This window comes from Saccostrea echinata, unplaced genomic scaffold (assembly GCF_033153115.1).
Source record: "Saccostrea echinata isolate AGI-Se365-2 ecotype Australia unplaced genomic scaffold, CSIRO_AGI_Sech_v1 ptg000009l, whole genome shotgun sequence".
Classification (NCBI taxonomy): Eukaryota; Metazoa; Mollusca; class Bivalvia; order Ostreida; family Ostreidae; genus Saccostrea; species Saccostrea echinata.
In genome coordinates, this window is record NW_026889758.1 from 26,209,448 (window position 1) to 26,233,299 (window position 23,852).

Below are 23,852 nucleotides of genomic sequence, written 5' to 3' on the forward strand. Positions count from 1 at the left end.
CAAGTGGATTATTGTACATGTGTGAATTCCGTCCCGTGCATCTCTTATGCAAAGTATTGACCGAGGAAGTCTAGAGGAATACACTTACAACATGTACAACGGCGATTGAGGGCATATATATCAAGTGTTAAATGTGCTCTACATCTAAACTCCTCATCTTCTATAAGTAGTACTGAAATATATTCACAGTATCATATAAAAACAGTACAAATTTTCCACTTAGAACAATCCATGTCTTTAATTTTTCGTCGAGAACGACGAAGAACAATGCTGTCTATAAATTGATATAGGTCGTGTCTCAGAGTGTGCGTGATGAAGCACGACCTCTGGTTGGAGCATTTCTTTAAAACAAGTCGTGTAAATCTTTTTCCCAGAAGTCCAAATTGCGCAAGCGCACTTGCAGTTTCATCCCAAGATAAATAGTCAGCCCACAGGCTGACTAATAATAACAAGTTTCACGCTAAAATTAAAAGACGCGTGACTTTGACATTGTTGACGCTGACGATAAGATACATTTGTTATTTTGCAGTCTTTTCTTGCTTTACAGTGCAGTTGAGTTGTGAAAACTTCACTTTATTCATATTTCACATAAATCTTTTGTTTTATGATACAATTATCTTAAAAGAAACACATAATTTTGACTCATTATGTATCTTTAACAATGAATCAGCTTTTCGGGACAGATAAACTGTTGCTACAAAATCCTGTGAAAAAAATTGAACTCTTAATGTTGCCTTACATGTATTGAAGAAAATGATTTCAATCTGAATTTACAGCAAACATGTACAAAGAGAGATATCGTCTCAATTTTGTCTTCTCTGGCCTTGTCACTCGAGAAAAGAAACAATATGTGATCCACAACACAAATGTATCATATATCTATACTTGGTAGGGGTATAGCCCATCATATAAACAAGCTTTATTTCTGTATTCAAATAATACCTGAGTCTGGAAAATTTGTTAAATTTGACCCAATGCTTCCTCAAAATTAGAAATTGTAGAAATGATATGATTTAAAACACAGACTGCAAAATGTCAACTTTAAAAAAGAAAGGACATCTAGAGTCAAAGAAACTGACCAGTTGAAAAAAAAAATTCAAAGTCAATATACTAAATATACCTTTAGAAATGCTTAATAATTTCTAATGTTTTCAATGACTTCTAAAGTTTAGCTTGATATAAGAATTGTAATTTTTAGTATCTTTTTCAAAGTATCAGATTCAAAAGTCCTACAACATTCTCAGTTCGTCGAAATATATTCTAAATTCTCTATTCTCCAAGGTCTATATTACTATAGCATGATGTACAAAATTGAAAAATTAATTGAAATAATATGCGAAAATATTTGTATGAAATGTATAAATGGAATATTTTCAGAGTTCTTACGTGTTTGGCAAGTTGATCCGCTATAACCAGTATAAGAACAGTCACAAGTGTGAGACGAGGTACATCTACCACCATTTGTACATGGAGGATTACATAGAGCTAGTAAAATATTTACATTTGTTTCATTGACATCAAAATCATTATTTAAAAAAGAAACTGTGAAAAAGAAAGATGCTTTCCATCAGAATATGAAAAATTCTTTAGCAACTACTTACCTATACTACAGCTAGGTCCTCCTTGATTGCCTGGACACTGGCAGGTGTTTGGACTGACACAGGTTCCCCCGTTCTGACAAGCTGGACTACACACAGCTATGAATGATGAAAAGATTTCCGACTACATTAAATATCAACTTCATATTAACATAACATTATCATGATATGGGTATGTATGCTTGGTAATTAATTTTTTGAAAGTGGAGGAAAATAACATATGTCATGTTTAAGAGGAGCCTAGAAACCAAATATGTGCTTTGTTGCACAATTCCCGGTATTGTTAGAAATAATATTGATATTTTTTTAGTCCCCTAACGGTGAAACTGTCCCACTTGGTTTTCCGCACTTTTCACCTAAACACTTGCAGACATTGAGCTGATTTTTGGTATGTTAGTGTATCTTGATGAGTTAGAGGTCAAGTTTGCATTTTGTTCCGCTTCATTGATCTTTGACGGAATTACGACGTTTTCCATTTTTAAGGGTTTTTAACAAACGCTTGAAGATATTGAGCTGATTTCTGGTATGTGACTTTACCTTGATTAGTTATAGATCAAGTTTCCATTTCGTTCCGCTTCAATGATTTTTGACGGAATTATGGCATTTTCAATTTTTAACGGGAACCAGATTACACTTGCCGATAGAGAACTAGTACATGTATTGCTAGTGCAATACTCTCAGAAAGCTTGTTTTATGTATATTTTGCAAGAACGATTGAAAATATGACTTGCTTGGAATTTTTTTGTTATTATATTTTTGAATGTCATATATTTGAAGCTTGATACGAGAGAGATGGGGTGGGGGGTTACTGGATGCGACATTTAACTCCGGACACGACATTTGTCCGGACTTTCGCCAACCACTTTTCCAAAGATACATGGAAACCATTTATGTCATCTGGTGGGATTTTTTTAATCGCACAACATGGACTAACCTTTACACCTGAATATCTTCTAGATTAAAAGATATTACACCTGCAATCAAGAAATCCCATGGGATTATGGTGGGATTTTCTCTCCTAACTAATATCCCATCATTATTCTGTGGGAGAAAAATGAGTTCTGTGGGATTTTTTCTCCTATAGAAGCAAAACTCCCATTTTTAACCTTACAAGGGATTTTTTATCCCATAATTTGTGAAATAGGCCAAGAAGTTCTATAATTGTCACTAATAGGATTAAAAGTTCTCTAACAAAATGATTTATAGAATATTTTATCCTACAGGAGAATGGAAATTGTTTTTATCTCTTTAATGTACAGGGAAAAACAGTCCATCTTCTTTTAATCTAATACAGTCAAGGGTCAAAATTATTTTTGAAAGCTTTTTGCCATATAATTCATTGCAAACTTAACATTTTAAAATCATTACTTTAATATTTCTACTCTAGCTTTATATCACTATAAAAAAAACTTTACTGTCATATTATATACATGCTGTGGTCTAGATATAAAATTGTTATTCTTTACTTTTATCAGTGTTTATCATAAACCTTAAATAGACTTCTGCATGGATCTATCTTGAAATGATTTCATAATGAATGGTAACTAAAATATTTTTGTAAATATCATTGAAATAGGTTTGTAATGGGTTATAATTATAAGTGCTGAAATACTTCCGACCTTTAAATGTATTTTATGAAACCACCTTCTCGGGTGCTCCTTATAGAGGGCGGAGCCCTCTCACGAGCCCAAAGGGCCCGTGAGAGCGAAGCTCTCCCTATAGGTAACACGTATGTATGTAAAATATATTGAATTCTACAGTAAACTATATTTTTATTACAATACCTATGGAACTGAGAACCTTGTCGCCAATATGGCGTCCATAGTCTTATCCATCTTGAATCTCGCGGCAAATTCCCGCTTAAACGAGATATTGGTGAATCGTAATTTTAATTCAAATCATGCGTTAATGAAGTTTCCTCAATTCCAATAATCAAAAACATCCTTACAGTACACATCCTTGTTACTTTCGTTTTCATCTAGGCCTAGCCTTACTTGATCGTCATAGACCCGACATATGACGTCATTCATTGACTGAATCAGCGGACACTGCAGACTTTTTAACAACCTTTAATAATTGATATTTTATATACGTAATCTCTTTTTAAAAACAGATTTACAACTTTTAATAAACCATACTATGTTTTTGGAGAAATTAAAATAAAATCGGTTTAACGAATTCTAGTGACGTCACTGTCTAGACTGCGTATTATGCACATGGAGGGGCGGATCTTTCTGTGGCCCCTTTCACCAGACTTTAAAGGAATTTATTTAATAATAAAATTTACTAATTACGAAATGTCTTGAGGATTATTCTCAACACACAACAATTAAGCTAGAAATATAATATTTTGTGACATAGTATAATTTTCCTGTTGAATAATTAAAAAAAAATGTTTTCATAGTGGTAGAATATCTCCTGAAAAGAATTACTGAATTCTGGTATGGACTCCAGAACAGGGAGGGGTAAATGATTTTAATTTTTTCTCTCTCTCTTTAATTCTTGTACCCTATTTGTTTTTGATTACCTGCTTGTTAATCTATACATTTGCAGGCGGGGATCTGTGTCTCATTTTTATTGTTGTGAATTTGTTTATTTTTTTTTTGTCCAAATTTTTTTTCATTTTTTAAAGTGTCAAATTTCTGTTTCCTGAAGTTCACCATCAAAACAAAAATCTTTTAACATGTTTGAAGCTCAAACTTCCACATTTGATTCTGTTATCAGATGCGGATCCAGGATTTTTTTCCGGGGGGGGGGGGTCACCCCAGTCAATAAAAATTTCCAACCCAAAAATTTCTTGACAAGCAAAAAAAAAAAAAAAAAAAAAAAAAAAAAAAAAAAAATAAATAAATAAATAAATAAATAAAATAATTTAATTTTTTTTTTTTATATATATAAAAAACTAAAATCCATTTCCAAAACGTGAAAAATACCTATTTCGTGGTGGTGGTGGTGGTGGGGTCCAGGGTTTCTAGAGGGAGTCCAAAGTCAATTTTTATTTGCTTCAGTGTATAGTTTTAGTAACTCTGCAAATTCCAGGGGGGGGGGGGTGTCCGGACCCCAACCCCCCTTTTAGATCCTCTAGATCCGCGTGTGTTATCTATAAAATTAGATATTTCATCCGAACAAACACTTCCCAGTTCTATATATATATATATATATATATATATATATATATATATATATAGTACATGTGACACACTTTAACGGATCAAATATATAATTTTAAAAAGGTTTAGGATTTCTAATTTTTATTTTAAAAAGTACTTTTAAAAAACATAGAACAGAAAATTTATTCAGTCAGTTGGAACCCATGGTGGATTATGATAGTATATAAAGTTTAAAATCATATGAGAAACACCAAGTTAAACAATTTATGATGAGGTTGCCGTTCAGTTTACATGAAACAGTAAATAAATATATACAAACGTATATTACTTCAATGTTGCAGCAATTAAACCGCATACTATATATATATATATATATACCTCTACAGTACTGATCAGTTTCCAAGTACCCTGATAACCCAGAAGGTAGATCTGTCTGTAGTTTGGGTCCCAAGTTCGTCATGACTTTATGTTTCTATATTACTGTCTTTAAATGTGCATGTAGTCATAAAGAATATCATATGATGATCAGGAAAGTCTGTTTATTAATTGTTGGACAGATACAAACGTTTTAGAGTTCTAGGGCCTGGGTAGGTCGAATCCTTGACTTGTCCAGTGCACGCTCTCTCTTTCCCCAATATACTATTTGTTGAGTGCTCTGGCTAGGCAACTCGTAATGAAACATCATAGTGTAAGTTTACTAGATACCCTTAAATTTCATTATTTGAATGAAAAGTATTTGAGGTATAAAAGAATGAATTTTTTTTCAAAAGGACTGAGGTCTTTGTTATGGTTTTCTGACATTGATTACAATTAAATTTTAACACTGATTTATCATAAACAATAAAAGATGGATATGTTCTCTTGCTGGCTCTGCCCTCACTAACGGTCGCACCGTCTAACATATTACATAGGAGGGAATTCCATAACCATGATAACTGAACTGAACTAAAGCACCTTTCTTTTTGACTTATTAATTGCGCTGAGGTGATTGTGGACTAATTCAAGCATTACGTATTAAACCAATATCTCAATAAAATGCATATAAATGAGACTAAATTGATTTAAAAGTACGTGAATTAATCCTTTCAGGTATCACACCGGTAATTGACCAATCAAAATGAACTTAGTCAATTGTAGTTCCATGCATAATAAAGAAATATTTTTTTATTGTGAGAAATTTTTTTAATTTCCCTTATTCTATTTTTACATTTTTGGTATCTGTGCTTAGGATATTTTATGTACTTTGTAAAATATTAAAGGTTTTTGACAGGAACTATTTCTTTCGGGGCATAGGAGGCCACTTCCTGGGGTGCACACAGGATGTTTATAAACACATTGAATACACGTGGTTTTGAGGGTATTCCTGTTTGCGGATGGAAAAAATCAGAAAATGCCGTGTAGGTACCCTATTTTTTGGTGTCGGCTGATGTGACTGGTAACGTTTAACACTTCCTGCTAAATATTTTTTCATGAATTCTAATACCTGATTTTTAATGATTTTTTACTCTATATAGAATTACATAGTGAAAACAATTACCGGTGTGAAGTTGAAGCAGACTGCATCTTTCCCTGTTCTTGCATCACAGTTGCAACAATGCATTTACAGAATGTGTAATTTTACTACGAATACAAAGCGCAGTGGAGATCTTGATCGGTATTGGGTGGATTCGTCTCGACTATGTGGATTCACTCCGGGTGTTTCGTTTCATTCTCAATAAAGTATTCAATTGTTCCATAACGACTATATTTTTCTACTTTAAATGAATGTTGAATTATTTTTAATCATGGTAGCGTTTTCACTCGGAGAGCGTTATCAAATAAAAGTACTCAGCCAAGTGAATTTGCATGAAATAAAAGGAGAAAACTTGTAGTCCACTCAGGTTTCACAGATGAATTTAGGGGTCAAATAAATTCATATGTTATATGCATGCAGGTATCTGACTTTAAAAACTTAATTTCTATTTTTGAATAGTAATTATGACTGTATTTATAAGGCAGATAAAGCTCTCCCTTTTCAAATAATTTATTTAAATTTTAAAACCTGGTCTTGAGTAGAAAAAAAAGTCTCCCATTGGTCATTTTCTTAATGTTTCAAAAAATATACACAAATTCATTTATTAGGTTTGATTTACTAAGTGAATGCTATGACAAAAAAATCTATTCCAAACTGGCTAAATTTCATTGAAAAGTACAAAAAGTTATGGTAATTTAATTAAGTGAACACACCAATTCCTATCGATGGAGTATACCATGATGATGGATTCTCCCTATGAAAATTTCAGTCCTCTTACAATTTATCAATTGACATTTAGAAAGTACATGCTATTGCAAGCAAAATAATATCAAACTGGCAAAATTTCATTGAGAAATAAAAAAGTTATGGCCATTCAAGAGAACACACCAGTACGATTGACAGAGTATAATATGATGATGGATTCTCCCTATGAAAATTTCAGTCCTCTTACAATTTATCATTTGACATTTAGAAAGTACATGCTATTGCAAGCAAAATAATATCAAATTGGCAAAATTTCATTGAGAAATAAAAAAAGTTATATATAGCCATTTAAGAGAACACACCAGTATGATTAGGTGAGTTTAATTAACATGGCAAATGTTCCCTATGAAAATTGAAGTCTTAATTTTTACAATATCAGAATTTCTACTCTTTTCTATATCAGTATAACTTTAAATTTTGGGTCATTTTTAAATTTAAAGGATTGTAATTATATTGATAATTTTTTCAAGGAATGAATCAAAGAGCTGAGATGTATACCTATATAGTTTTTCTTCATACAAAAACTTACGATGAAATATGGCACAGTTAGATATTCTTCATTTAATTTATACACTTATTATTATCATTAAATTTCCCAAACAATTAGTTATGAAATGAAAAATACAATTTCTGGTAAATTGAGTCTAAATTCTGTAAGTGATTGTAATCTGCACCATAAAAGACAGTACTGAATGCATTGTAATAGGAAAGGTCATATTATATGTATGCATATATATAAATTGGCAAAATTAAATTGAAATGTTAGAAAAGTATATTTTATGAATATATATTTTTAATCTGTTAAATAAGAAAAAAATAAAATGTTGAATAAATGATGGTTTTTTAATTATGAAAATGAGTTGCAACAGATCTTTGAATGAGCAAACCATGAAGCCTCATGTGTACATTCAAATACAGGTATTTTGAATTTTTTTTTTTTTTTTTTTTTTTGAAACAGATACCAATAACTGTTTTCATGTGATAATAGCACTAACAACATAATTAGTCCAACATGTTGTTACCTAAACTTAATTAACAAGGTTAACTATATTTACTAATTATTAGCCATTGTCATCTTCATTGTTTTGCAGTAAAAAAAACTATAACTATACATATTTTTGTATGTCCATTAATCAACACTTTAAAATGTTGTTGTTTTTTCTTGGAAAATGTTTTAAAATAATTTTTAGAGTAGGTACTCCAAAACAAAGTATATACACAAATTGATAATAAACAGGAAATGGCTCGAGTCATCATCAGTCGGTGTGGAGATGAATTGTTGAATATATGTGTATATCACTGTTTACATTGAAGTTCTGGGAAAAAAAAGGTGTGAGAATATTCCCTTCAGGCTAAATTTTACAATATATTTTCAAAGGTGTGAAATTGGAATCCATTCAATGATTTCAATCTGATCACTCTTTTACAACATTATATAAGATTTTCCAGAATCAATAAATTACTCTAGATCTCTTGAAAATTCTTCAGCAAATCAAAGATACTGAAATACAGTCAAGCCTTTGGAAGCAATTTCAGTACTCTTTTGAGATGGGGTGGGGTACATGTAAGGAGGTGGGCTCAACTGATGAAGAATTTATAGAAGCATACAACTTTTATAATTTTGTTGCATAATATTCGTAGCGTAAAAGAGACGTCTGCATATGGGGGCAACATTTCTTCTGCTTGATTTTTTAAAATTGTTTTAATTTTATTTTTTGTTTTACTGAATAACGATAAAATGTGTGCATCGTTAGCTTTCCACTCTTACTCTGTATTTGGTGTTGATGTGCAGTGCTAAGTTTGTACAATCTCGTAAGATTTCAATACATGTATATAAAAAAAAACCTGAAATAGACTTGAAATTAAACAACAGTGGCCTTATCGGCAGACATATGGCTGCAATTAGCCCTTTGTTTTATTTCACAAGTCCTGCATCTAGTATCTGAAATGTACTGTTTGTACACTTTGAATACAAGATTATTGATAGGAAAGTTAAGTATATGTGTATACTTTTCACACGGAATTTACATTTGGTACATCATTAACTTTCAAATATCAAATTATATATTTTTATTCATTTTTACTATTTACAATTTAATCAGTTTGGTCTTCCACAAAAGATATTTTTAAATGCGAATGTGATCTACAGGATAACATTAAAACAAAGTGATTGAAGTTATATAGTAAAATGACATATTATCTTCTTTATATACCAACAGTCCTAAGGGGACCGCTTTGATTATTTACTATAATTTAAATCAAGGATCTATAAATTGTCATTTTTTTTCTACTAAACTTTCAAAAAAAAAATCCTTTTCGTCCAAAGTTTCTTAAAATAAAAGTTACATTGGCTATTATTGTTTAGATGAAAAAAATAAATCACGTAAACGTAAAGACCATAAGTATTTAAAATCTATAACTTACATTCTAGAAAGGGACATAACTCTGTAAAGAGTATCGTTTTATGCTATAGTGTCCTAGATCGGACATAGATATTCTTTAAGCTAGAGTTAAAGCTATAATTTTATAAATGATTTATTTTTATTTTATCGATAAAAAACAATAATAGGACATATTCATAAATGCGTCACAAGACCCACTTCGAGATATTGACTCTGCTGACTTCTAAACGCTTTAGCTTTGGACGGGACTATATTTTTGGACGGGGGTGTCGATCCCAAGTTAAGCTCAATCTGATTTTTTTTTTTTTTTTTTTTTTTTTTTGATATTTGTCATCTGAGTTTGATTTCACAGAAAAATAATCAACTTCTGTTGTATTACCTGTTTTTCTTAATCTTGCAGTAAATGTTTGAATACTAATAAAGCAACTTAAGTCTGCTGTTAAACCTACCCCCCCCCCCTCCCCTTGCTAACTTCCAAGAAACCAATATCTTCACCCCAGATCTCCATAGGGTATGATACATGTATGTATATACCTAGAGGCATTTAAGAGTCTTTTGTTTTCCCCAGGTAGCAAAACTGTCACAATTTGCTTGGAACTAACAAAACATACACAAGGGATATTAACACACAGCAAGTCGATTTAACAAATGAATCTACAATAGAAATTCATGAAAAACAAACTCCATGCTTTTACTAAACCTTTGGATTAAGTCATAATTTTTTTTTTCATTTTCAATTTAAAAATTAAATCCAAACAATTTTACATCGTTCATAATTGATAGCAAACAATTAATATAAAATTGCATACCCCCCTCCCCCCCCCCCTTCTTAAGGACAGATGATACAAACAAACGTTTGTCAAAAAATTCGAAAATATAAACTTGAATCATGTTTATGAAAGTAAAATGAATGCTCGTATAGCTTTTGATTTTTCATTCTACGTTTCACAAAAATGGGATTTGAAGTGACAAAAATTTATAGGTTACTATTGATTATCACATGAAGGATGGTTGGTGAATGATACAATTTTGAACATCATAGAAAGTTAACAATATATCAAAATGTCGTGAATTAAAAGAAGAAGAAGGGGCTTTAGTGAGGCTATGTACTGACTGGACTTTTAAACTTGTACTGAATATCCCACTGACCATGCAAATAAAATTTTCTTGACTTTTCAAGGGAAACATTAATTTTTATTTTAGAGATACCATGGATACAGAGAGACTACCCACCCGTCCACTACCCCTCCTCCTTCTTATCATGTTCTCAATGATCATGATGATGTCCCATTTATATAAAATGTTAATATTTTTGGTATTGGGCATTTTAATTACTATTATTACCCATGGCAGTATTTACAACAACAACAAAAAAAATCTGAAAAAAATAGGCCTGATAATTTATTTCATTTCTTTGTTTTCTCGTGAACTATGCATTGTTTAAATTAAAAAAAAGATAAACCAATAAATAAAAAGAAGCAGTAATATTCTATCTATGGATTCACTTCTTAAAAATTCTGTGCAGACGGATGCATTATATTCCTAGAATTACCCAATACCAACCAAAGAAAAAAAAACGGCGACAAGATTATGAGGATATTGGAATTTCCACATGATGTTTGTAAACAAAATTATGACGAAGACCTGCTCTATTTTTGTAAGTAGATCTAGAATTATTGAATTTGTTATTTATTTCATTTAAAGCATGTTAATACATGGCTCATAGATTCTTTTTTTTTTTTTTTTGAAGTCTAAAGATCTATAGATCATCATGATTCCTCGTTAACTGATGAAACAATCTTATGAATTTCTGTCACTGTAAAGTGTTTGCAGAGCTAGCAGTCGATGGGGTTATTCAGTAGTACATTATACAAGTTAACAAAGTAAATAATCGTCAGAAAATTATACACATCGGAATATTATTCTTTCGTTCGAATTTCCTCAATGACAACGTTGTAGGCTAGTATTCGTTCGTTCGAATATTGTCAATGTGTACACTAGCTGATGATTGTACTTAAAAAATTATACTGTCATGTCTAAATTTGTCTGTAATTTGCAAGTTACAATTTATAAGTATCTTGATCACAGTCATCAGCATTACTGATTAGAAAATTAATTATCTTCTCTCAGACATGGTTAAAAGTATCCTACTACTGTAGTGTACTAGGAATTAACAAACATTGCATGTGTTGCAAGTACTATATTTTTTTTTTTGGTGTCAAGATAAATTTTGAGATATGGGGGGTCAGTGCTTATAGTACATGTCATGATGGACATAATTAATAACCCCCAAAACTCCTACTTATATTGTTTGGAAGTATCCAAATATCAAATTACTAATTCTCTGTTAGAAAATTGGTTGATCCTCTGAAGTTTACATAGGACATGTACCCACATGATTATTGATATAATCAATGTTTTTTTTTTTAATCTCTGAAAAACAGTCTTAAAACTTTGAGTGAAAAATCAATCTTTATACTGCTAAACTCATTTTTTATACCATGAATACATACTTAGGAATATCATTATTAAGTTATGTTCATGTTCTTTTGAGGGGAAAAAATATACATCATGTAGATGCTTATGTGTAAGTAAATTATAAAAGACAAAAATGCTAGGACTTTTTTATTTTACATATTTATTTGTAAAAATATTTTTTCTATTAATTGGAAATGAAATAAAAAAAAGTTCTATCTTTATTACTAATAATATGATTTTTTATTAGAATTGATAGGATATTGGATGTTTAAGAAATAAAGACCGCATTCTCGTGAATGTTGCAGGATAACCTGCAATGTTAATGTAGACATAGATTTAAATTACACAAGGACTCCCATGCCAATTTCAATAGTCCTCACCCACTGAAGTCAAACACAAAGGTAGTCACACGAGATTTACATGCATATTTAGCCTCCTTAGCGTCAGACACAGAGACAGGTGCGCACGAGATTTTCATGCATATTAGGCCTTCTTAACTCCTGACCTATCGACCTGCCTAATTTACATTCCGATAGAATTATCAAGAAATCAATTCCGCTAACTTTCAAAGAGTTACCACAGAGAAAAAAAAAACAGACATGGAAATATTATGGCATGACATCATGAAAAATTCTCAAGGGCATAAAACTACTATATACAGATACCGGTAAATGAATGCAGAACATGCACAAAGTTTCATTTATGGTATATTGATAGATAAAAATAATTTATACTTTTATACTTCGACCTCAGTAGGGGTAAATTTTAGCGTCAGTCATTTTGGCTGGATCGAGAAATTTGAGTGATCGATATTCAATTCATTTTCTAATTTTAGTGAAAAATTTAATCCATGCTTTGTTATTATACATGTAATTGGTATTGTATGATTTATTCTATTTTTTTTCTTTAACAGAAAATGAAGGTATAGTAGCTGACATATAGTGTACATGTACCACTTGAAGATTTGTCCCCCTTGTAGATACAAGAAATGCAAAGGTAATTCTTTGTGAAAATAGAGAGAATGAATAATAAAATTTTTCAAACCATACAACAAAAACTACTTTGAATAATTAGTACGCAACCAACCATTTACAATTTAATTTTGCAGTTTTATTTCTTTAACATTGAAAAAAAATCAAATTTGATATTTTTTTAGCTCTACTGGTCAGAGACCAGAAGAGCTTATGGGATAGGAAGGTGTCCCTCGTCCATCCGTCTAGCTGTCCGTCTGTCTGTCTGTCCATGGCGTCTAGTTGTCTGTCTGTCTAGCTGTCCATCTGTTTGTAATTTTTCAAAACACTACTCCTCCTACAGTTTTATTCTGATTTCAATATAACTTAGATTGCACTAAGGTACATTTCAATGAACGGTGCTGCCATGGTTACTAAAAATAGAAATTTCTGTAAAATTCCTTTAAAACGCTACTCCACCTACAATTTTGGTATGATTTCAATATAATGTGGCACACAAGTAGACTACACTTAGATACATAATTCTATTTATTGCTGTCTGTTGCAAAGTTTCAAATCCAAGTGTTACTTTTTCTTTGTTATACATATAGACCAGGAGAGCTACAGTCTCATCAGAGACTTCTGGTTTATCCTTTTCATCACACAGCGACTTTCTTTTTTTTTCAGTGTACACAGATACATACACATAAAAGGAGACATCACCTCATGATCTGTGGATCCATTGAAAACTTTAAGGACAAAACTTTTGATAATTCATTCATGTATAGAGTGTTGACTCGAATATTGAATATCTAATGAATGGAACCAAGATAATTAATTTAAGAAGTATTATATTGTATATTACTCTTCTTATTCATCTGTCAAATTTCTTAATTAAAAATTAAACTTAAAGACTTAAATAAGGATTTTTTTTTCATTATTTTAATTAGAACAAGTTCTTTAATTTATTTTTCTCTTATATAAACGGGCATTTAAGGTCATAAGCAACGTAGTTTGCACTTTATTGGGTTCTTCCCAGGAGTTGAAGAGTTCCACTAAATGAAGGACCTGTGTGCAATATTTTTATTGTCTATATATGGATTTGTAAATCTCTTCTAAAACAATTTTGATAAAAAAAATCTGGAATTTATGTTTTGTAATTTTTGTACATTTTTCTTTGAATAATGCAAAATTTTTCAAACTTTAATATCTTTTCAAAATCCCTGGAAATGCATGCTGATTTTTTGTTTAAAAATATGTTATATGGTACATGTATTATCAGTTTAAATTTAGAATATCTTGAAAAATTATCAGTAGGTAAGGTATCTTGCGTATGTCCTTAAATGTAAAATGAAGGTATGTGTACCTTTATTCAATGAACTAGGGAACTCATGAAGTGTGCATATTTATATAATAGTGTTGTATTTTGCATGCACTATTCTTAAAAAGTAGTCAGGGTTTGACACATGGTGCACAAGCCGGAGGCTTTAGGTATAATGTACAGATAGTTTTAGAGAATAGTAGTTGAGTGATGGGGTCAATTGCAAGAAACTATTTTAGAAGAATTATTTTGTTTATTTTTCATCTTAAGTGTTAGCTGCAGAACTGTAGCTCTCTGAAAAAATATATATTGACAGACGGGAGAGCTACAGTGCCACCCATAGAAAAAACTGTATATTTATTGTGCACTTTTTGTGCGCTGTTTCTCAATTTATTTCTCAGTGTTTTTAAAACTGTCATCTCAAAATATTACTAAACGTGTGTTTCTAACATATTCTTTCACTGTTTCCACAATAAAACATTCCTTATAATTGTTTTTAACAGCCCTCCTGGCCCTGAAATTGAAATCATTGAAAATTTTGCCTATTTATACTGCCATTTTGGTCTTCACGAGAATTCGGTCCAACGCACTTAGTACAAGTGTAAACTACGAAAGTTATAGAGGAGTAAGGACTTTTTTGAAATGTAGCTTTTTTTTCAATTGAGGTAAGAATTTCGAAGAATTAATTCAGAACTGAGCGCACTTTTTTGTGCGCAATAAATATACAGTTTTTTCAATGGGTGGCACTGTAGCTCTCTGGTCTGTCAACATATATTTTTTCTGAGAGCTACAGTTCTGCAGCTATTTAAGTGTAAAATATTTGAAACTAAGTTTATATATATTATAGTACATTGATATTTATAACGGCGTCTGTGTTGTAATTGGTAGCGCGTCGGACTGACAATCTCGGGGTTGTGAGTTCGCTCCCAGGCGTGGGCGCAGTCAGTTTTTCTTCAGAAAATGAAGTCGTGCACTATTTCGGCATAGTATGCTTATGCTATTTAAATCCTTAGAACACTATGCAAGAATAGTAGGGTATGGGTTATGTAGAGACAAACTGACAGGAAGCATAATAATTGACAATATGCATTTATGACAAGAAAATTGAAAATCTTCCTGAAAGAAGTTGAATAAATTTAAGCCACTTAAGTACCAATCTAGTTAAAATTAGATGTTAGATCCGCTCACATAGTCACTACAGTCAGTTTAGCGAGTATGCGTGCGGATCTAACATCTTATTTAAATTACACGTAGATTGCTGAGGTAAAAGTTTAATACATGTACCCAATATCATTCTGCTATATTTGCATCCAGTGAGCATTAATTAACTAACTGTGGCCTGGACCTCTTATTTTATGTGTTATGGGGTGTCCAAAACAAGGTGCATGCTGACGTTTAACAAAGAAGAAACTTGCAATGGCCTAAGGTGACTTGGCTATTATCAGTTGAATACATGTCAATGGTGCATGGTTATTATATGTACCAAAAAATAACAAGTAAAAGATCAGCAGAGTGCTTTTATTAAAGAAGTAACAGAACTAAGGAAAACTTGTTTTCTACTGGATGATATGAAACAATGAGTAGAGTACCACCGCAAATATTTCTGGATCCATGCCCTTTCATCATGTTTATTTTTGAACGGGTTCAATGAACTGTCAAAAATTCTGGATATGTTTAGTAGGTGTAGGTAGAAAGTTTTGAAATTAGTGAAAAGGTTGTTAAATATTTTTAATGCAAACTACCAGTAAATGTGCATAATGAAGATGGTTGAATTTTTTTCAACATTATTTTCTGTTCATTTGTCAGATCGGGTTCGTTATGTGTAAAATAATTTCCAGCTGTCATTGGAACAAAACAAGGCATGATCAGGATCATACAAAGAAAATTAAAAGTAAAAATTAGGTAAATTATTACAGTTTGTGTGTCTAAATAAGTTTTAAAACTCTCTTAAGAATCTCAGAGTGACTGATACGACCCAATTTCATGTAATTTTTTAATTGGAAACCTATCAGTTTAGTGCAGCAAACAGGCAAAGATCTAACAACGTGCATGGATCTGATCATGTTGTAAAGCTTGACAAATGGCACTTATGCAATAAATTAACCTAAATGATTAGGAGGAAAATAAACATAAAAAGATTTGTTCTTTCTTAATTGCATTTTTTATTTTTCCCATTCAAAATTTACATACAAGGAATAAAAGAAGGTAATCTACATACAAGGGAAATTGCCTTTTTACTTAAAAAAAAAAACAAAAACAAAAAAAACTGAAAGTTATAGAAATAAAACCACTTTTGATTTTTTGATCTTTAATCATTGAAAAAATTAAACTTAAACATTACCCATAAAAATTGGTTAATTTTAAGAAATTTTTAAAAAAAAAATGGTTTAGGAAACACATAACTTAAATGAAAATAAATAATTAATAGTAGTTAAACTGTTCAATAGTTTCTTTATTTGGTTTAAAACTGTTGTTTCTTTATCCCATGGGAGAATTTTTATCTATTTTGTAATGAATATGGGATAAATCCCACATTTATAAAGAGATGGGAGATTATCTTCTATATACAAGTATATGGGAGATTTTGTCCCATTATAAAGCATTCATGGGATTTTCAAACTTCTATGGGAGAAAAAATCCCACAGAATACCTTTTTCTCCCACAGAATAATGGTGGGATATTGGTTAGGAGAAAAAATCCCACCATTATCCCATGGGATTTCTTGGTTTCAGGTGTAATATCTTTTTACCTAGAAGATAATCAGGTGTAAATTTTGGTTCATGTGTTACGTTTTAAAAAATCCCATCAGATGACATAAATGGTTTCCACATATCTTTGGAAAAGTGGTTGGCGAAAGTCCGGACAAATGTCGTGTCCGGAGTTAAATGTCGCACTCTATTAGTGGTTCATAATGCTACTCCTCGTTCAATGTTTTACATTGTGTTTCAAATTATGACAACAACAAAGATACGTGTCAAAAAAGCAAGGACTGATAATCTTAAAATTTCTAGACACTGATAGGTCTTCAAATTCACTGTTTTTCAAGTTATGATCAAAGTCGGTCTCCTGGACCCATGTAACATGATGTCACAATATGATATTAAAATAATGGTTCATTATGTTTGTTCGTTATGTATGTACATGTATGTTTATTCGATTTTTAAAGGTATAAATAAATGCATTTTAAAAACAATCATCTCCACTCAAGCCTGGGATCTGAATTTTAAGAACATACATGTAAATTTCTCAGTTTGGGATAAGGGGGTCAAAGCATATTAGCAGCGTGCATACTTATACAAAATGTCAACGATTAATCCATTTTAATAGTACAATGACCAGTCTAGTCCCACTGTGGGGCATGACCCCGGCCAGGAACAAATAATTTCATAAATTGGTAAAGATATTAAGTATGGGAGTACGTGAAATTCACACCTTTTTCTTTTATCCATATAATTGGTTAAGGAAGCTCTAAACAGTAAACACTAAAGGAATTTTTTTTTTGATTTTCAGAGAATTGTATTTTATAAAGGTGTATATGTCGAATTTAATTTGTTTATTTTCAACATAGCTACCTGTCATATTTCTCCAGGAAAAAATGTTCAAAGACATTGAAGTCTTGGACAACGGAAATATTTGTCAGTTACTTATATTTGAAAACTACAAGCAAATAATGTTCGGGTAACTTTATTTTGTTGTTATATAAATGCTAATTATATTTTATTCAATTTAAATTTTGTGATTTACTGAAGATTTTCATTATTCCACTTACCATCAGAGGGCAGATTACTCTAACTGCATAAAACTACCATTGAATTAGAACTCTTCAGTGAGCAGTGTTTAGAGCTTCCTTAAAAGATGCCTTTTCAGAAATGGAAAGGTTAAAATAGTCAAACGTGTACAAACGACGAAGATTGACGGGAAAGTTAGCACATAAGGTATCTCTTTAATCTTTGCTACAAAGTAGAATTTTGACTGATTATAAGATCGTTCTTTAGGAAAGGACTCTTTATGGCGTATGTAACATCTAACATTTTTTTCTGTAACAAAGAAAAATTGTACGCAAGACCATTCTGCATGGTTCAGGAAATTCTGATCAATTAAACATGTTTAATATTTGATTCCGTTTAGAAGAAACACTCAACCGTTTCAAATATCAATTAAAATGTAAGCGTTTGGGGTAACCCGAAGGAGATATCAAACATTTTAAAAGTAATCGAAATTTTGTTATGTCCAAGTTACTGTCTCGAATTATCAGTGATTCTAGAGTACATTAACAAAATGCATCTTACGTTGAGTGCAGCGCGATCCCGTATATCCCGAGTAACATCTGCATGTTCCAGGACTAATACAATGACCATGCTGACATCCAGGGTAACATATTGCTGTATGTATACATATAAAAATAACACCTTCAGATACTTCAGATTATTATAATACAACATGCACCTTTAAATTTAAACATTCAAAATTTCTTATTTGAAGATGTATAAAATTCAGTAAAAACTTATCTAAAAACCGTACGTGTTTGACAAGAGTTTCCTGTATATCCACTAGGGCATCTACACACGTTTGGGGCTACACACACTCCTCCATTTTGACAATTACATATTGCTAGAACATAAATAGAAGAGACATTTTAATTCTAGAACACCCAAAGGAAGTCAAATAATGATTTTTCGCTTTTCCATGACAAGCAAAACGTTCAATTGCCACAAAACATACGCATACATGTACAATATAGAATTAAGTGATGGTCTTGTTTGTGATGATTAAATTACTTTTGCTTATGTTTTGTCAGTAATAATTATACCACTAGAAACCAGGAATACTTTAAAGTTTTGTATACTGCTTTATCAAAGTAAGCAGTAGAGTAGGGATTGTGTCTTTTTGGATGATAGCCCATATTGATAATTCTTGCTCGTACACTCCTTATATAACTGCATTTAAGGTAAAACCAGTAACCATTTTAAAAAAACCTTAAAAATAAATTCTATGATTATCATAAAAACTTAAAATTGGATCGCATGTCTCTCGCTTATATTCGTATTGTTTGATTTATTCAAGCAGGAAACAATTCTGCAATACTTACGTGTGTCACAATTACTTCCTCTGTAACCAGGGCAACAATTTTTTACCCACTGGTAGTAAGAGCGTGTTAACCATCGGTGATGTGTGCTTAAATCAAAACCAATACAAATCTAGCGAAACTATTTTAAATTATCGAGACGTTATATATCGTTTCAAGTTTTTGAAGTTTATGTACAAAACTATCAAGCAGTGATGCAAGTGTAACGTGAAGAGGTCACCCATCCAAGGGTTATATAGGCTCGCCGTTGCTTAACTTGTCTGAAATAGATGGAGACTCTACCGCATCGCTAAAAAAGCTAGCTCACTAGCGAGGCAGTATAAGTTCCCTATATACTGTTCGCTATACTTCCCCTCGCTCAGGGAAGCTTCGACCGAAAGCTTAGCATTGGTTCTCTGTAAATGTCTGGGACCTCTTCAGTAATGGCAACTAATGCCGTCCACGGACACTAAGTCCATACCTGGACACAAAGTCCTTCCCCTAGAGCTTCCTGAAGCAGGCCTTGAGCCTCTTCAATTACGGCAACCTCTGTCGTCAACAGACACCAAGTCTGTAAATGGACACAAAGTCCAAACTCTAGTCCTTAAGTATGCTGCCAGACACCAGAGTCACTACGCTGCCACTAATTTTGTAACGTGAAGCGGTCACCCATCCAAGGATTATATACAGGCTTGCCGTTGCTTAACTTGCCTGAAATAGATGGAAACTCTACCGCATCACTAGAAAAGCTAGCTCACTAGCGAGGCAGTATAAAGTCACTATATACTGTTCGCTACACTAGTAATTTCAACAAAATAATTTTTCACGAAACCTAAAGCTCTATGATTTTTTTTTTACTTCTAATCAAAATGACATGTAGTAGAATGAAAACAAAGCGAACATTTTACTTAAAGAATACGAATTATTGGTATAGTTATAAGAGACCAAATAAAAAACCCAAGTCATTTACCTGATTCCTATAATTGATACCAGAATTAGAGGATACAATGATATACTTACCACCAACCCCACCACCAACAGGAGCAATACCTTACTGGGTAGTACCGTACAACTCGATACTGTGTATAACAGGGAGCAGCTCTAGAAACAAAATGAGAATTTATCACCGGAATCTCTGTACTGTTCTTCATATGTATTTAAACATGTCTCTGAAATATTTGGCCGTTTCAAAACATACCCCAAACCTGTCCTTTCACAACATATTCAATATTTAGCTTTTGTAAATTAGAAATGTATTTTATGTTCATGCCAGGTCTACATATGAAATCAGTCATGAATAAAGTGTGGAAACATGTACACGTACGTAACGTTTCCCCGGGACTGAGATCAAATGTAGGAAACTTTTGTAAATTCTATACAAAAAAGCATTTTAGTGAGAAAATAATTAAAAAATGAAAGCAATAATTCTTCAAAATTGATAATGTGAAGTATATATTCATATATCCAAAATAATGTGTTTAATGATTGTCTTTTCTCTCGCTTGCGATTGCCGAAATTCTGTCTGTAAATTTCTCACAATAACATTCTTGGGAAACATCAATTTGATGCTAACACCCACGGACGCTTTTGCAGATTGCCTTTCTGCTGTATTACAAGGAATATGTGGACGAATTATGGTCGTAAATGATTGCTCTCGGTAAATATATAAATAACATGGTTAGATCAGACGGGGTTATTGATGAAAAAACAACCTGCCCAATCCTTTCCTCTTTTAATATACATGTATTTATCCTTATAAATAAACTTGCATCCCACTCTTGAAGTGGATTCTCAGGAATTTAGTAGAGTAAAAAAAGTTATGAAATATTTATATATTTCGTCCTTCTTTTGCCTATCACAATATATTTCAGATGTGTTTTTTTTCTCTCTCTCTCGATTTCTTGCACACTCATATACAGGAGAAATTTTTTCACACTTCACTTCACTCAACTTGCATACGAAACATATATGCTGAAGTTTGTAAATGACAGAATTTAATCGTCTTCGAGATTTTGTTTTATCAGACACTTGTCAACCTTTAAGGAAAATCCCTACACCTATGAAGTCTAAGTGATTTTTGTTGCATGCATGTATTTCTAATAGTAGACTCAATATCCAATTAAATATAGCTCAAAAGTATTAAGCTTTTAACAAAAAAAATAAAATATTTAATTCATTTTTGGAAACCTCTCATTTTTTTAAATATATATTTTTAAAAGTCTTATGCCTTAAAATTTTTATGAAATTCAATGTTATGAAAAATTGAAATAAAAACAACAAAGTGTGAAAAGAAAAGTACATAATTTTTTTTGGAATCTACAAAATGACAAAAGAAACACTAGAACAGTATTTTCATGAAAAAAAGCGTGATTGATTCCCTCCAAAATCTGTGAAAATTAATATCTATTTGATGAAATGATGGAAAAAAAAGAAATTAAATGAAAATTTGTAAAAATTTAAACATAAAAAAATTTGGGGGGGGGAGAGAGAGAGAGAGAGAGAGAGAGAGAGAGAGAGATCAGTTCAAAAAATGGACTCAAATATCTTGGTAATGATTTTCAATATTATAATTATACAATATTATAATTATTTCATCTAATATCGTATTAACATACAGAAGACTAGTATTGAAAAAAAAGTAATAAAGACATGCCAAACAAGTACATTGAAAGAAGTTCTTACTGTATTTTTCAAATGATTTTATGCGAAGACAAACACGTACATGTTATGTGAATTCAAGGAGTTGATAAAGGGACATTTAAACGTGTACCGTTTTCATCCAACTTCTTAGTAAATCCGCGGGCTGACTAATTATCATACGAAGAACTTCAAATGCGCTTTGGTAGCAGGGGACAGTTTTTCAATGCCAAACATATGCCGAGGGGTAGGCATATACGTGAGGTCAATAAAAAAAGATATTGGGACAGATTTTGGAGGACTAATGTATTGCTCTTCATTTACCCATAGTTAAAATATATGTCAACATATAGCATGTAATCTACATATTACAGTGCATCCACTTTGGAGTCTCTCCCAGTACCGAGAGAGGGAAATGAAACTCCCAGCATTCTTATTAATTAGGCTAATTTGGAAAATCAAAAAACTAAAATAAAACACAAAGCGAAGTACAGACCAGGTTATACGATCATTAGACCTGCTACAAGGCCTGTTTATATACAGCGGGTTTAACACCTTTTCTGGCAAATATTGAAATTTTGGACTTTTTATTCTGTCAAAAAAAAAAAAAATAAATAAATAAAAAAAAAATAAAAATAAAATTTGTATTTCAATTGTTTTGAATATTTTAAGTAAGTGATTCCAGTTTGGCTAGACCGTTAAGGAAATAATATTCAATGGAACTCAAGTATAATGTGTCGCAGTGGTTAGAGCGTCTGCTCTAGAGTCGCGAAGTAAGGAGTTGATCCTTACGTGCGCGTTCGAATCCCACTGTGGGACGCGGAGACCGGTCCTTCGGATGAGACCGTATAAACCGAGGTCCCGTGTCGCAGTAAGTGCTGGCACGAAAAAGATCCCTCACTGCTCAATGGCCGTAAGTGCCGGGTATAGGACAAAATTTGCAGCTCTCCACCGGCAAGTGGTGGCGTCTCCATATGAGTGAAAAATTCTCAAGAGGGACGTTAAACAACATACAATCAATAAATCAATCAAGTATAATGATACATTCCCTCTATTATTTTCTTACATTCTCTCTTTTCTTCTTTTCCTTAACTTATTTGCAAAGGTTTAATTATTGTGGCTAAAGTCACTACAAAAAATATTCTTCTTCAAGATTACAGTTTGATATTGTGCCACTGGCTGACTTTCCTAGCTTTTTTAAGCTTAAGTTGTATACATTACATTGTACTTGCAGACGACGTAACAAGTAAATAGTCAAAAGTAAGTAAAAGGAGTTCGTATAACGAAATTCCTTCGTTTGAAACAGCTGATAATCAATGTCGATCAAACTTTGAATTAATACGATTTCACTTATTATCTAAGCGTTTTTTTGTGATTTATTGAAGAGAATTAATACGATTTCACTTATTATCTAAGCGGTTTTTTGTGATTTATTGAAGAGAATCTTAATTTTAACGGTTATAGCCACATATGCAGGGGGTACATTCTGTAGCGAACGGGTGTATCATCTAGCAATGGAATTAAAGGTGGTGATTATACCTTTTCCGTCTAATTTTACATTTTTTGTATATAATTCGATGGAAAGCACATATGCTTTTGGAAGAAGCATTCATTTAAGACTTTACGGAAACTCTGAGTGGGTTTGACATTTAATTAATGATCAAATTTGGTTTATTAGCACTTTTTATCACTAATAATCATATTTCATCTTTATAAGTTTATGCATATATTGTCTGTGAATAAAATGAGTGGAATTTGAATATATTGACAAAAAAAAAAAAACCTTAGCCGCCCTCGACGCTTCCATATATTCCATTCACAATGGAGTATACATCTGATCTCTTGTACCATACATGTGTAGTTACATGTAGGTGTGCTTTCATTTGTTAAAAGTGTGGGATATCTGTACATAACTCACACTCTTTCTATAAACTCCGCCCATTGAGTCAGAACAAAAGAGCATTCATTTTTAAAAAAACAAAATAAAAACAAAAAAGAAGACAACATTCTTTT

The 23,852-nt window shown here is 31.8% G+C and overlaps 1 protein-coding gene and 1 long non-coding RNA gene across 2 annotated transcripts in view; one reads left to right on the forward strand and one right to left on the reverse strand.

Annotated features, from left to right (window-relative positions):
* LOC133182112 (uncharacterized) overlaps nucleotides 1-1,485 on the reverse strand; it is a 28,180-nt gene extending 26,695 nt beyond the window's left edge. The window contains exon 1 of the mRNA XM_061316839.1: nucleotides 1,387-1,485. The gene's annotated coding sequence lies outside the window, so the exon portion shown is untranslated. The remainder of the gene's footprint in view (nucleotides 1-1,386) is intronic.
* Nucleotides 1,486-10,940: 9,455 nt separating this feature from the next.
* Nucleotides 10,941-13,641, forward strand: LOC133182114 (uncharacterized). Its single transcript, XR_009720514.1, has 3 exons — nucleotides 10,941-11,045; nucleotides 12,780-12,862; nucleotides 13,504-13,641. It is a non-coding gene; the product is annotated as an uncharacterized LOC133182114 (long non-coding RNA).
* Nucleotides 13,642-23,852: the final 10,211 nt, after the last annotated feature.